The sequence below is a fragment of the Paramormyrops kingsleyae genome, chromosome 19 (genome assembly GCF_048594095.1).
Source record: "Paramormyrops kingsleyae isolate MSU_618 chromosome 19, PKINGS_0.4, whole genome shotgun sequence".
NCBI lineage: Eukaryota > Metazoa > Chordata > Actinopteri > Osteoglossiformes > Mormyridae > Paramormyrops > Paramormyrops kingsleyae.
The window spans coordinates 21212101-21222846 of NC_132815.1; positions in this window are offsets into that span (position 1 = coordinate 21212101).

The following is a 10746-nucleotide window of genomic DNA, read 5'->3' on the forward strand; positions in this document are numbered from 1 at the left end:
GTTATTCTCACTCCCACCGTGCAGGAGTCGCTTTAGAGGGTTATTCTCACCTCCACCATGCAGTAGTCACTTTAGAGGGTTATTCTCACTCCCACCGTGCAGGAGTCGCTTTAGAGAGTCATTCTCACTCCCACCGTGCAGGAGTCGCTTTAGAGGGTTATTCTCACTCCCACCGTGCAGGAGTCGCTTTAGAGAGTCATTCTCACTCCCACCGTGCAGGAGTCGCTTTAGAGGGTTATTCTCACTCCCATCGTGCAGGAGTCGCTTTAGAGGGTTATTCTCACTCCCACCGTGCAGGAGTCACTTTAGAGAGTCATTCCCAGTCCCACCGTGCAGGAGTCACTTTAGAGAGTCATTCTCACTCCCACCGTGCAGGAGTCGCTTTAGAGAGTCATTCTCACTCCCACCGTGCAGGAGTCGCTTTAGAGGGTTATTCTCACTCCCACCGTGCAGGAGTCGCTTTAGAGGGTTATTCTCACCCCCATCGTGCAGGAGTCGCTTTAGAGAGTCATTCTCACTCCCACCGTGCAGGAGTGGCTTTAGAGGGTTATTCTCACCTCCACCATGCAGTAGTCACTTTAGAGGGTTATTCTCACTCCCACCGTGCAGTAGTCACTTTAGAGGGTTATTCTCACTCCCACCATGCAGGAGTCGCTTTAGAGAGTCATTCCCAGTCCCTCCGTGCAGGAGTCGCTTTAGAGGGTTATTCTCACTCCCACCGTGCAGGAGTCGCTTTAGAGAGTCGTTCTCACTCCCACCGTGCAGGAGTGGCTTTAGAGGGTTATTCTCACTCCCATCGTGCAGGAGTCGCTTTAGAGAGTCATTCTCACTCCCACCGTGCAGGAGTCGCTTTAGAGGGTTATTCTCACCTCCACCATGCAGGAGTCACTTTAGAGGGTTATTCTCACTCCCACCGTGCAGGAGTCACTTTAGAGAGTCATTCTCACTCCCACCATGCAGTAGTCACTTTAGAGGGTTATTCTCACTCCCACCGTGCAGGAGTCGCTTTAGAGAGTCATTCTCACTCCCACCGTGCAGGAGTCGCTTTAGAGGGTTATTCTCACCTCCACCATGCAGTAGTCACTTTAGAGGGTTATTCTCACTCCCACCGTGCAGGAGTCGCTTTAGAGAGTCATTCTCACTCCCACCGTGCAGTAGTCACTTTAGAGAGTCATTCTCACTCCCACCGTGCAGGAGTCGCTTTAGAGGGTTATTCTCACTCGTACCGTGCAGGAGTCCCTTTAGAGAGTCATTCTCAGTCCCACAATGCAGGACTCGCTTTAGAGAGTCATTCTCACTCCCACCATACAGGAGTCGCTTCAGAGAGTCATTCTCAGTCCCACCGTACAGGAGTCGCTTTAGAGAGTCATTCTCAGTCCCACTGTCTAGGAGTCGCTTTAGAGAGTTATTCTCAGTTACGACCTGTAGGATTCAATTTATTCAACTCCCTTCTCTGCAAAATGTGCTGTAAAGCATCTGTCCCAGCATTCAGGAGTTCATGTACTGGACTGCCTGGGTCTCCTCCATGCCTGGCCCTTAACAGACATCCACACCAATCCTTAGGATAAAGCCCCTGTGGTTAGTGACCCTACAAGCCCCATTTAACCATGGCACCTATGTAGGGATTTCAAAGGGGCCGACAAGCACGGAGGCATCAGGCCACGCCCACACTCTCAAAGGGTCACACACCTGCAGGTTTTTTCCCTCCAAAAATACGAAACGGCAAGTTGCCGCTGACATATTGGCCTTCCTCCAGGGATTTGTTTAAACAACAAAGGGTTTGTCAAAGGTATTCCATTCGTCACAGGCCAGATATGCCGAACAAAAGGCAACACGGAAGGAGAAAGGTCTGACTCCAAACCCAACAGAAAATCACTCTCACGATTTGGCATCCCAAGCAGTGAGAAATCAATCTGTGAAGCCGTCATCCAGAAGGGATTATTTACCACGCCTTTCGCTTTTAAGCGGCGCTTCGCTCAGATTAAAGCGCGTCAAAGCTCTCGCGCATGTTGGTGTGTTTTGAAACCGCTCCGTTCCCAAGCATGAAAACGTAATTTGGAGTTTTGTATGTCTGAAGCCTTAATAGAGCTTTACCCGTAGCAAGGAGCCTGTGCCCCAAACCACAGGGTGGGAAGCCTCAAAGAGAAACAACTGGAATGTCGTTAACGTAGATCGGAGCTCCTTTTGGCTGACACGGATGTGCGGTAGGCTGCTACGGTTACGAAACTCCAGCCTGCAGCTGGTTTGCTGGTGTCCCCGTGTTTGGACGCCTTTGAGGGAGCGACACGGATGGAGCGCCATGCTAAGAAAGTCCAGCGACACCATCTGGAGTTTCTCTGTAGCAAGCTGCAAACCTCCTGGCATCCCCTCTCAAAGAACGAAAAAAACACTTAAATTCCCATCAGAAATGAGGATCCAGGGTCTGGTACTCTTTGACTGGAACAGATGAATTATTTGGGATGGGAGAATGCAGCATCTTTCCTGTGCCAGCAACCACGAAATCCATTATGTGGGGACGCACATTCCCCTGGCCTGTCCCGACCCTCTGCTGGAGTTTAGCGGGATCAAGAGGGATCTGGTCCCCATCCCATACATTTCCAGGCCGACCTGAGTCGCCGACCACCTTCTCTATCTGGGAGGTATGGGAAGGAAATTGTTGCACCCGTCACCATGAGAATGCAGCGGGTCAGAGAGATCGCAATGTAACCAGGAAACAAACGTACAAACAGAGAGACCCTTCCCCGGCTAAAGCAGAACAGCAATAAACAGAGGATAATCCCTGTTTGTTATCCTCCATGAAAAATGCAGGCCTTTTGGCAGATCCATTAGCCTCGCATTACGAAACACACATTTGGCAACCCGTGTGTACGTGCGCCATCTTGATCACCGCCTGTTCTGCTTGGCGATGGTGTTACTATGTGTGTGCAGCCCCGCCTCGTGTATTTAAGATGAGTTAATGGAAGTCAGTGGGCTGGTTCCAGTTTGGTAAGTGAGAGGTGGGATACTGCACTCCAGTAACCCAAGGCGGGATCCACAGCGGTTCCTGTTCCTGTCGGTCACTTACATGTCATCCCTCAATGTTTGCACCTTACAGGCAAAGCAGGCCGCAATTAAACTGGCTTACTCTCATTTCCTGTGCAAATAGAGTCCCCACTAGAACGTGTTTGCACTGCGGAATATGGGGAGACTGGGAACAACTGACAAACTTTCTCTAATTTTCATAAAATGTAAAACATTAAAACAAAAGGCACATTTTCTTTTAAAGTTGTATTAGTTTGATAAACATCTGTGTTGTTTAGGGGAGACTAAGCTATGCAGAAAGATAACTGTCACTTTGAAGAACTGACCTCACTCAACTCTCCTCAGTCTCCCCTACACACACACACACACACACATATCTATATATCCATATGTATAAATCTCTCTATTCATAGTGGCCCGGCCTTCTGCATACATTAACCGTACGGGAATGAGTTTCAGTGTGACCATGCAGACCTTACAGCATACTGAGTTTCTAATATTCATTAGCCAATCACGGCTTTGCCTTGGAGCTTTGAAGCCGACATGGCCAGAGGTGGGATGTAACGTTATCGTGCTTTTGGCTCTTGATTAGATCAGCATGGTCCTTTTCGGCTGCCCGTCGCGCTGTGACCGCAGAACACAGTTTCTCGTTATATCGACCTGCCCGCAATCATCTATGACTTGATTAGCGCAAATGGAAGAGAAGAATGAGAAAATATTTCACAACCCACCCTGACCGCATCATTACAACTTTTCCTAGACAACCTTTGTGCGCAGATGTGTGGCCAGCTATTCTTCTCCCGCCCCCCCCCCCCCCACACACACACACACGCACACACACACACACATGCACACACGCTGGATTCATTTGGCAGAAAATCTTGAGAGGGAAAATAAACAGAGGCTTCCAGTTTGGGGATCGTCGGTCACACGTGCTGAAACGTCCCGCCGTGTCGAAGACGATCGGCTTTTTTTTTGTGTTCCTTTTATGGCGTTTCCATGGAGACTCCACTGGCCATGCTGCCTGCCTGCACGCCCTGCTCCCGGGCCCGGTCGATGCTCCTCGCAGGCCAGAGGACGGGACTTGGCAAGAGAACCGGCGACCCCTTGAGGAAGAGGATGTTATGGTTGGCAGCTTCAGCGCAGGACAGTTTCATAACTGCTCTGCAGGTGTGGGTCGGGGAAACAGCTGCATTCTGGGAAACAACCCCCCCCCCCCCCCCCCCACGTCTCCTCCTGGAAGAATTAATTCCGAGCTGCTCCGGCGCAAGCTGCCTGGGCCTGCCTGCATCTGGCTGGGCTCTCCAAAGAAGATGTCACTTTAATCTCCCTTTGTTGTTGTTTTTTTGTGCTTTTTCCCGCACTCTCATCGCATCTCTTGCAGAATCCATGCGACACATTGCCTGCACGTGTGTCTCTCGTTCCCGCTTGCATTTTTCTCACTTGCCTGTGGATCCCTCCATGCACGTACAGGAACCTGAGCATTAGCCGGCAAATGATTTCCCCCCTGCTCTGGTCTTTCCTGGGCCGGTATTCCAGGTATTTCTCTCCCTGTTCTACAGATGGTTCCGTTTTGGACACATTTGCCAGCGCCTCTGCTCATTCCCGCTGGTCCCGTAAAAAGGCACGGGGTGACATCCTGAGATCCTCCCCATTTGGGACCCGACCGCGCTACGCCCCCCCCTCTTGCCATGTTCGTGCACAGTGCCGCAGCCTGCGGCGATCACAGGGGCGCCGTTGAGCGTAAACAAGCCGGTAATCCCCCGGGGTCACACATAGGGAGGCGAGAAGTTTGGGAATGAGACGAAGGAGGCCCAGTGCAGATATATCTGTGGGTGTAACTGCAGGATTACTGCAAGACACAGCGCCATGCGTGCAATGAGATATATGTACGTCCTGTGCTTCTCTGAATCAGTTCCAGAGTCTCCACAAGCATGTACTGGAGGTCGGGTGGATGCAGTGTCCCTGAACGCATCACTGGGCTGTGGTGCCACTGTCTTTATAAAAAGCCCAGCAGCCTTTCTCAGACATCTCTGCCGGTTCTCGCGGCCGCTTACCCACTAACTCTAGTTTTAGTAGCGTGAGCGCTACTTCAGAGTTAGGGGCGTCGTTGGCGCTCCTGTAGTTAGGGAGCAATTTCACCTGCGCCTCCAACCCGTTTGCCGCCCACCTGTAATTAGCGGGCCGCTACACCTGCAGCTGCCGGGCTGCAGCTGTTGTTTGCGGGCTGCTAATGAATGGGTATGCACACCTGCGTCTCCGGGGCCAGCCTCTGCACACACCTGCAGCCCGGGTGCATCGGCCGTCCGGAAAACCACGTTCCTCTCAGTGCGGCCGCAGGAATCCCTCACTCGCGGCTTGCCGTCCGGTCCCCCCCCCCCCCGCCCCCTCCGGCCTCCTTCTCCTGCTTCAGGGGCCCGCAGACAAATTGCCTTGGAAGAGGCAGATGTGAAATTTCTCTCATCTAAAAAGAATCAGGTTTGGAGCGGCGACGGAGCTGGATGACCGCAGCCTGTGCAAACACAGTGAGCCGCCAGGGTCTGACAACAGTCACCGCGGGCTGCCAAAGTGTGAAATAACTGCTGTCAAAATCCAGGTCTGGAGTCATACTCAGAAACATTTGGAGCGTATTGCTGACAGCGAACTACCATAACAAATATCATCCTAGGGCTATGTTCCCATGCCTCATGCGCACCCATCAGCCTCAGCCGGGCCTGATTATATTTTAATTAACACATCTGCACAGTGCCGCAATGTCAGGCCACCACACACACTCTCCTCTGCACTGGATGCTTCCGGAAATGACGATGATGTGCTGTTGTAAACCTACTTAGAAACAAGGGTGTTTTTATTCAGGAAAGATTGTTTTCTGCCCCGACATGCAGAGCTTTCTCGTACTGAGCAGAGTTTTCAGTCATTAATTTGCTCTCCAATGAGTGCAGCGGGCTTCTGAAAACGCTTCAGCTTGTCTGCAGGAATGTTTTGCGGCTGCTCCGAGCAATTCTCATTGGCGAAAGAATGATAATAATGGTAGTAATGAAAAAATAGCCTTCTCTCTCGTACCTCAGTCCCTGTCTCTCCTCCTCCTCATCTCTCTTTCTCTCTCTCTTTCTCTCTCTCGACTGGAATTACTACCAGCCTTTTCCTGTAGGAGTTACAGTGCCGGAAATAATATGCTCCAGACATTTTTACTTCTTAATGACTTGTTGTGCTCGGAGCTTTTCTGGACACAGTTGTGGGTAGCAGCCACCCTAACACACATGGTGGCCAGGCTGGGGGGGTCCTCACCTGCTTCCCTGCTCCTCCACCCTGCCTCCACCCCCAGTCCCCCACCCCCTCTCTATGGAAGGACTCTAGTGCAGGGGGTGTTGAGGCCTCCCATTCTAGTATGCCAGACAGGGGTGAGAGCAACAAGCCACAAGGCCAAAATGCCCACAGGCTCAGGACTTGTTTGGTCTGGTTCAGTTTGTATCAGATTCGGTTTGGTTGGGTTTGGTTTTGTCGGCTTCCGTGTGGTCTAGTTCAGTTTAGTCAGGTTCGGTTTGGTTGGGTTCACTTTGGTCTGGGTAGTTTTGGTCTGGTTTGCTTTGGTTTGCTCCAGTCTGATTTGGTCAGGTTTGGTTTGGTTTGGTAAGGTTCTGTTTGGCCAAGTTTGGGCTGGTCTGGTTTGGTTTGGTTTGGTCAGGTTTGGTTAGGTCTGGTTCGGTTTGCTCGGGTTTGATCTGGATCTGTTTGATCGGGTTCAGTTTAGTCTGGTTCAGTTTGGACAGGTTTGATTTGGCGTGGTTCACTTTGGTCTGGTTTGGTTTGGTCTTGTTCGGTTTGGTCAGGTTTGGTCTGGTCTGGTTCGGTTTGATCTGGATCACTTTGGATTTTTCCCTTCAGGCCCAGTTTATCAAATTCCTCAGAATTGCATTAGGGCATATAACCACACACAAAGTGGCTGGACAGGCTCCAGGAAAGCTTTCGGCCTCTGAAGCATCGTTTCACCGTGGACCTCTCTTGATGGATCTGTGGAATTCAGTTGCTTGGTTGCCAATGGCAACATCCTTGTTTGTTTGGCCATTTTTTCATGTACAACATAAGGATCTGCTTAATCGGAAGTTTGTGGTATTTTCTTTTACTGTTGTACCCCAACCGAGGTATTTGCTCCAAGATCGTACACACTGCAGAGAGAATTATATGGCCTCCTACGCTCCTCTCACAATAAAAGTCATAATAACAGGTTGTACATTTTTTTCCTCACTGTTTCACATGGATGGCAGTCTTGGGCTCATGCTGATAAAGACAGATGAAAGGTAGTGTCAGCGTACGGACTAGAGTCTGGACGCCTGTAACTGCGGAGTTAAGAGGTCAACCCAAACCCCGGGGACGCGAGCATGTTATGAGACTAACACATTCCTTTTCTCCTCCACTCGAGGACTCGACACATCTGTCTGTTCACATACAATAAAAAAACCAAAGCTTTTGACTTGTTCACGGTCACCACTGGGACTAGAGCCCATGCACACTGCGTAACACGGTGCCAGCGCCACTATGGAAGCTCGACTCGTTGATCTTGGCGGGGCTTTGACATGCGATCCCATCGCGTATGAGACCTCTTCATCATGCTGAGTGCCATTCTCCCACTAAGCGCCCCCCCCCCCACCAACACCCCCATGTTTTCACCTGACAGAATTCCATCTCCAGCAGAGGGCGCCGTTTATACTGCACCCTCCAAAAGCCTGTAAATTCAATTAGATTACAATGACCAAACAACTGTCCTCTTGATTTAAAGCAAAATAGCCTTCAGCACCCGAATGCCAAGTTTAATGGGGTTACTCCTCATTTCTAAATCCAGACCGCAGTCCTCAAAACCAGCGAGGGAGTTTTCTCGTCTGGAATGGAGGAATGTCTCTGCGTTTGTCCCTCAGTCCCCCGGCAAACTCTGGCTCCCTTCCCTCCTGCTTCCCAGCCAGTGGAGTTTGGTCCCCCCCAGATGGCTCTCGTAAACCGTCAGCAATCTGGAAGCCCTCTGCGGTGGACTCTCTTTTTTTCCCCATTTTGATTAAGATTTGTATGGCCCTCCCTCTCTGTATAAATTCCCCAGATTTGTATCATGTTTGGCCCCTCAGCCACGAAAGCACACATCTGTTTGTCGTAGCGGCTAGCGGTCGCCGCTTGGATCGTCCTGTTGGGTGCGGGTCCCCTCCATTCCGGGCGTCCGAGCCGACCCCAGCGCGTTCCCAACAAGCCTCTCCCCCACCTCCCCACCCCCGCCAAAATCAATCCCAGGCTTCCTCTCTTTGCGGGTGAATCCGAGAGGGAAGGAAAGACTCACGGGAACAAACAGCAAACACGGATGATCTCAGGCCTGAATTCCACCCAGGAAGTGTTGAGTTATTGCAGCTGAATGGCCGCTGCAGCCCCCCCCCCCCCGGTCCCAGGCACGGCGTGGAGGCTACCGTGCATTCCAGCCGCACTCCTTTCATTTTCTGGAAAGCTCTCCCGCACAGTGGCTCCCGGAGGCTGCTACCCAGCCCACGGCAAGCCCCGGGTCACCCCGGAAAGGGCGGAGCAGCATGCGGATAAGCTCGTCAGCGTACAAACACCCGTAACGAATCTCAGCTTTCATCTGGGCAAAGCCGAGGGTCATACTCCTTCCAGAGTTAGGCATGGGGGGGGGGGGAGGGCGGGGAGCACGACTTAATTTAATTTTCGAAGGCATTCCAGGATTTGAAGGCAACAGAAGACATGATTTCTGATTGATTATGCATTTTTCGAGCGCTCGAGTCAGAGACTCCGGAGCACTGAGCACCGGGGTAGGTGGTGGTGCCGGCATGGGTGTCGGCATGAGCAGACAGGTTATTTCTAAACAGGGTAAGAGCTTCAAAAGCCACAGTGGGTGGGATCACTATGCGCCAACCATGACTTCCTGGGTTAACCCACCGAGAGCAAACCAAGCGAGTGACCAACGGAACCGACTAAGTAACCAATGGAAAGCTGAGTCATTGGATAGACCGAGCCTCGTTCCTCCCAACGCTTAATAGACGCCGTGTTGTGCCTCATAAAGCCAAAGAAACCACCTACTAGCAGGTGCAGACGGGTAATCCCAGAGAAGCAGGGCCGTCAAGCTACACTGGGCCGCCTGAGGCCCGACCACTGGCTCAAGTGGCTGGTGAACCAGAGAGTCACTTTGATCTTTGTCGTGACTGGTGGGATACCCACAACCACTGTGTTATGGAACAAGAACTACCCTATAAACTAAGCAGGTTAGGCCCCGCTACGGGATGGAAGACCCGTCGCTTCCACGCTCGGCCGCTCACTGTTGACAGCGTGGCACTTGCAGCGACGGCACGTGGCACGTCGCTGTGCATCTCCGAGGTGATGACAAGCAATCATGACGCCTTGGAGCGGCTAGCTAACGCTGATAAAAGGGCTTCATTCTCGGCTGCGGTTGGGTAGGTCTTTTGTGGCCTATTTGCTTCCCGCTTTGCTGCACTCATTTTGAAAACGCTGCTTTGAACGCACTTAATGTGCGGTAATCTTTGCAGGAAAGGACAAGAGGGTAGAGAAAATGGAAGGATGGTTGGATACATGGCCCACCATCCTACTGCGGAGGAATGCATTTGTCCAGTAGACTTTCAAAGCCCAATCTGTCCTTGTGAAATGGCCGCCAAACAAACCAGCTCATGTAAGCTGTGCTTTGCTATGTGTACAAAGACTTCGATTTACATGTGTGTAGAGAGAGAGAGAGAGAGAGAGACCCCAGTGGGCAACAGATTATAACAAAGTGAAAGAGTTAAACAACTGGATCCACCATTAGCATTTCCTGCCAGACAGTACAATTTATTTATAAGCGTTAGCTGATAAGAAACAGTCCCTTCCTCACAGAGGGCTCTTCACTCTGTGGCATCTGTTCTTCTTTCAAAGACAGAGTTTTTTTCCCTGAATGATAAAAGAATGAAGTTCCAGAGCTGTCCATGATCAGTCACTGCCTTTTATCATTTAAAAAACGAAGGACTCTCAGTGCCCTAATGAGCTTTCTTCGTGTTTTGCTGATTTGAACGACGTCTGTTGCTACATAATGTCTTTAGAGCTTTAACGCTGAATTGAAAGCGAATGCTGGTCCGCAAACTCAAAGGAAACTCCTGTAAGGTTCCGTTCGGGACAAACATAATTTGCCGTGGTGCCCCAGGACAGGCGAGATTATGTTTATCCTTGCAGGGATCACGGCTTCCTTCCTCTCACATCTTTGTTGGATCTGCCAAGCGGTTACCTTCCTGACCATTAGAGGACACTGGGAGGATTGGGGCGGTTGACTGCAGATTTCCCAGAATGCACGGTTCGCTTTGGCACATCTGCTTGCCATGGGTCTTTCTGGGCTACATGGGTTTGGAAAGGGGCCACAAACTCATTAAAGAGAAGGGCAGTCAACCCACGCACTGTCAGAGGGGGGGGGGGGTCATCTGTATGGAGGGCCACGGGTGCGTCCGGGGAGACTCAAATGGGGCTCATTAGCGAGTGTGAAACGTATCGCATGCCGTCAGGCAGGATCCTGACTCCAGTGTTTATGAGGAAAACAGCTCTTTATCCACTGTCCGGCTACATAAAGTGGGTAAGGGAGAGTTCAGGCCTCGGCAAGCAAAGCAGTGTGAGAAGCAGTGTGAACCAAGCCTGACACAGCGCCCCCTGCCAGCCCTGGGCGCCAAAAGCCTGTGGTCTCCCATCCGCTGCCAACAAGCA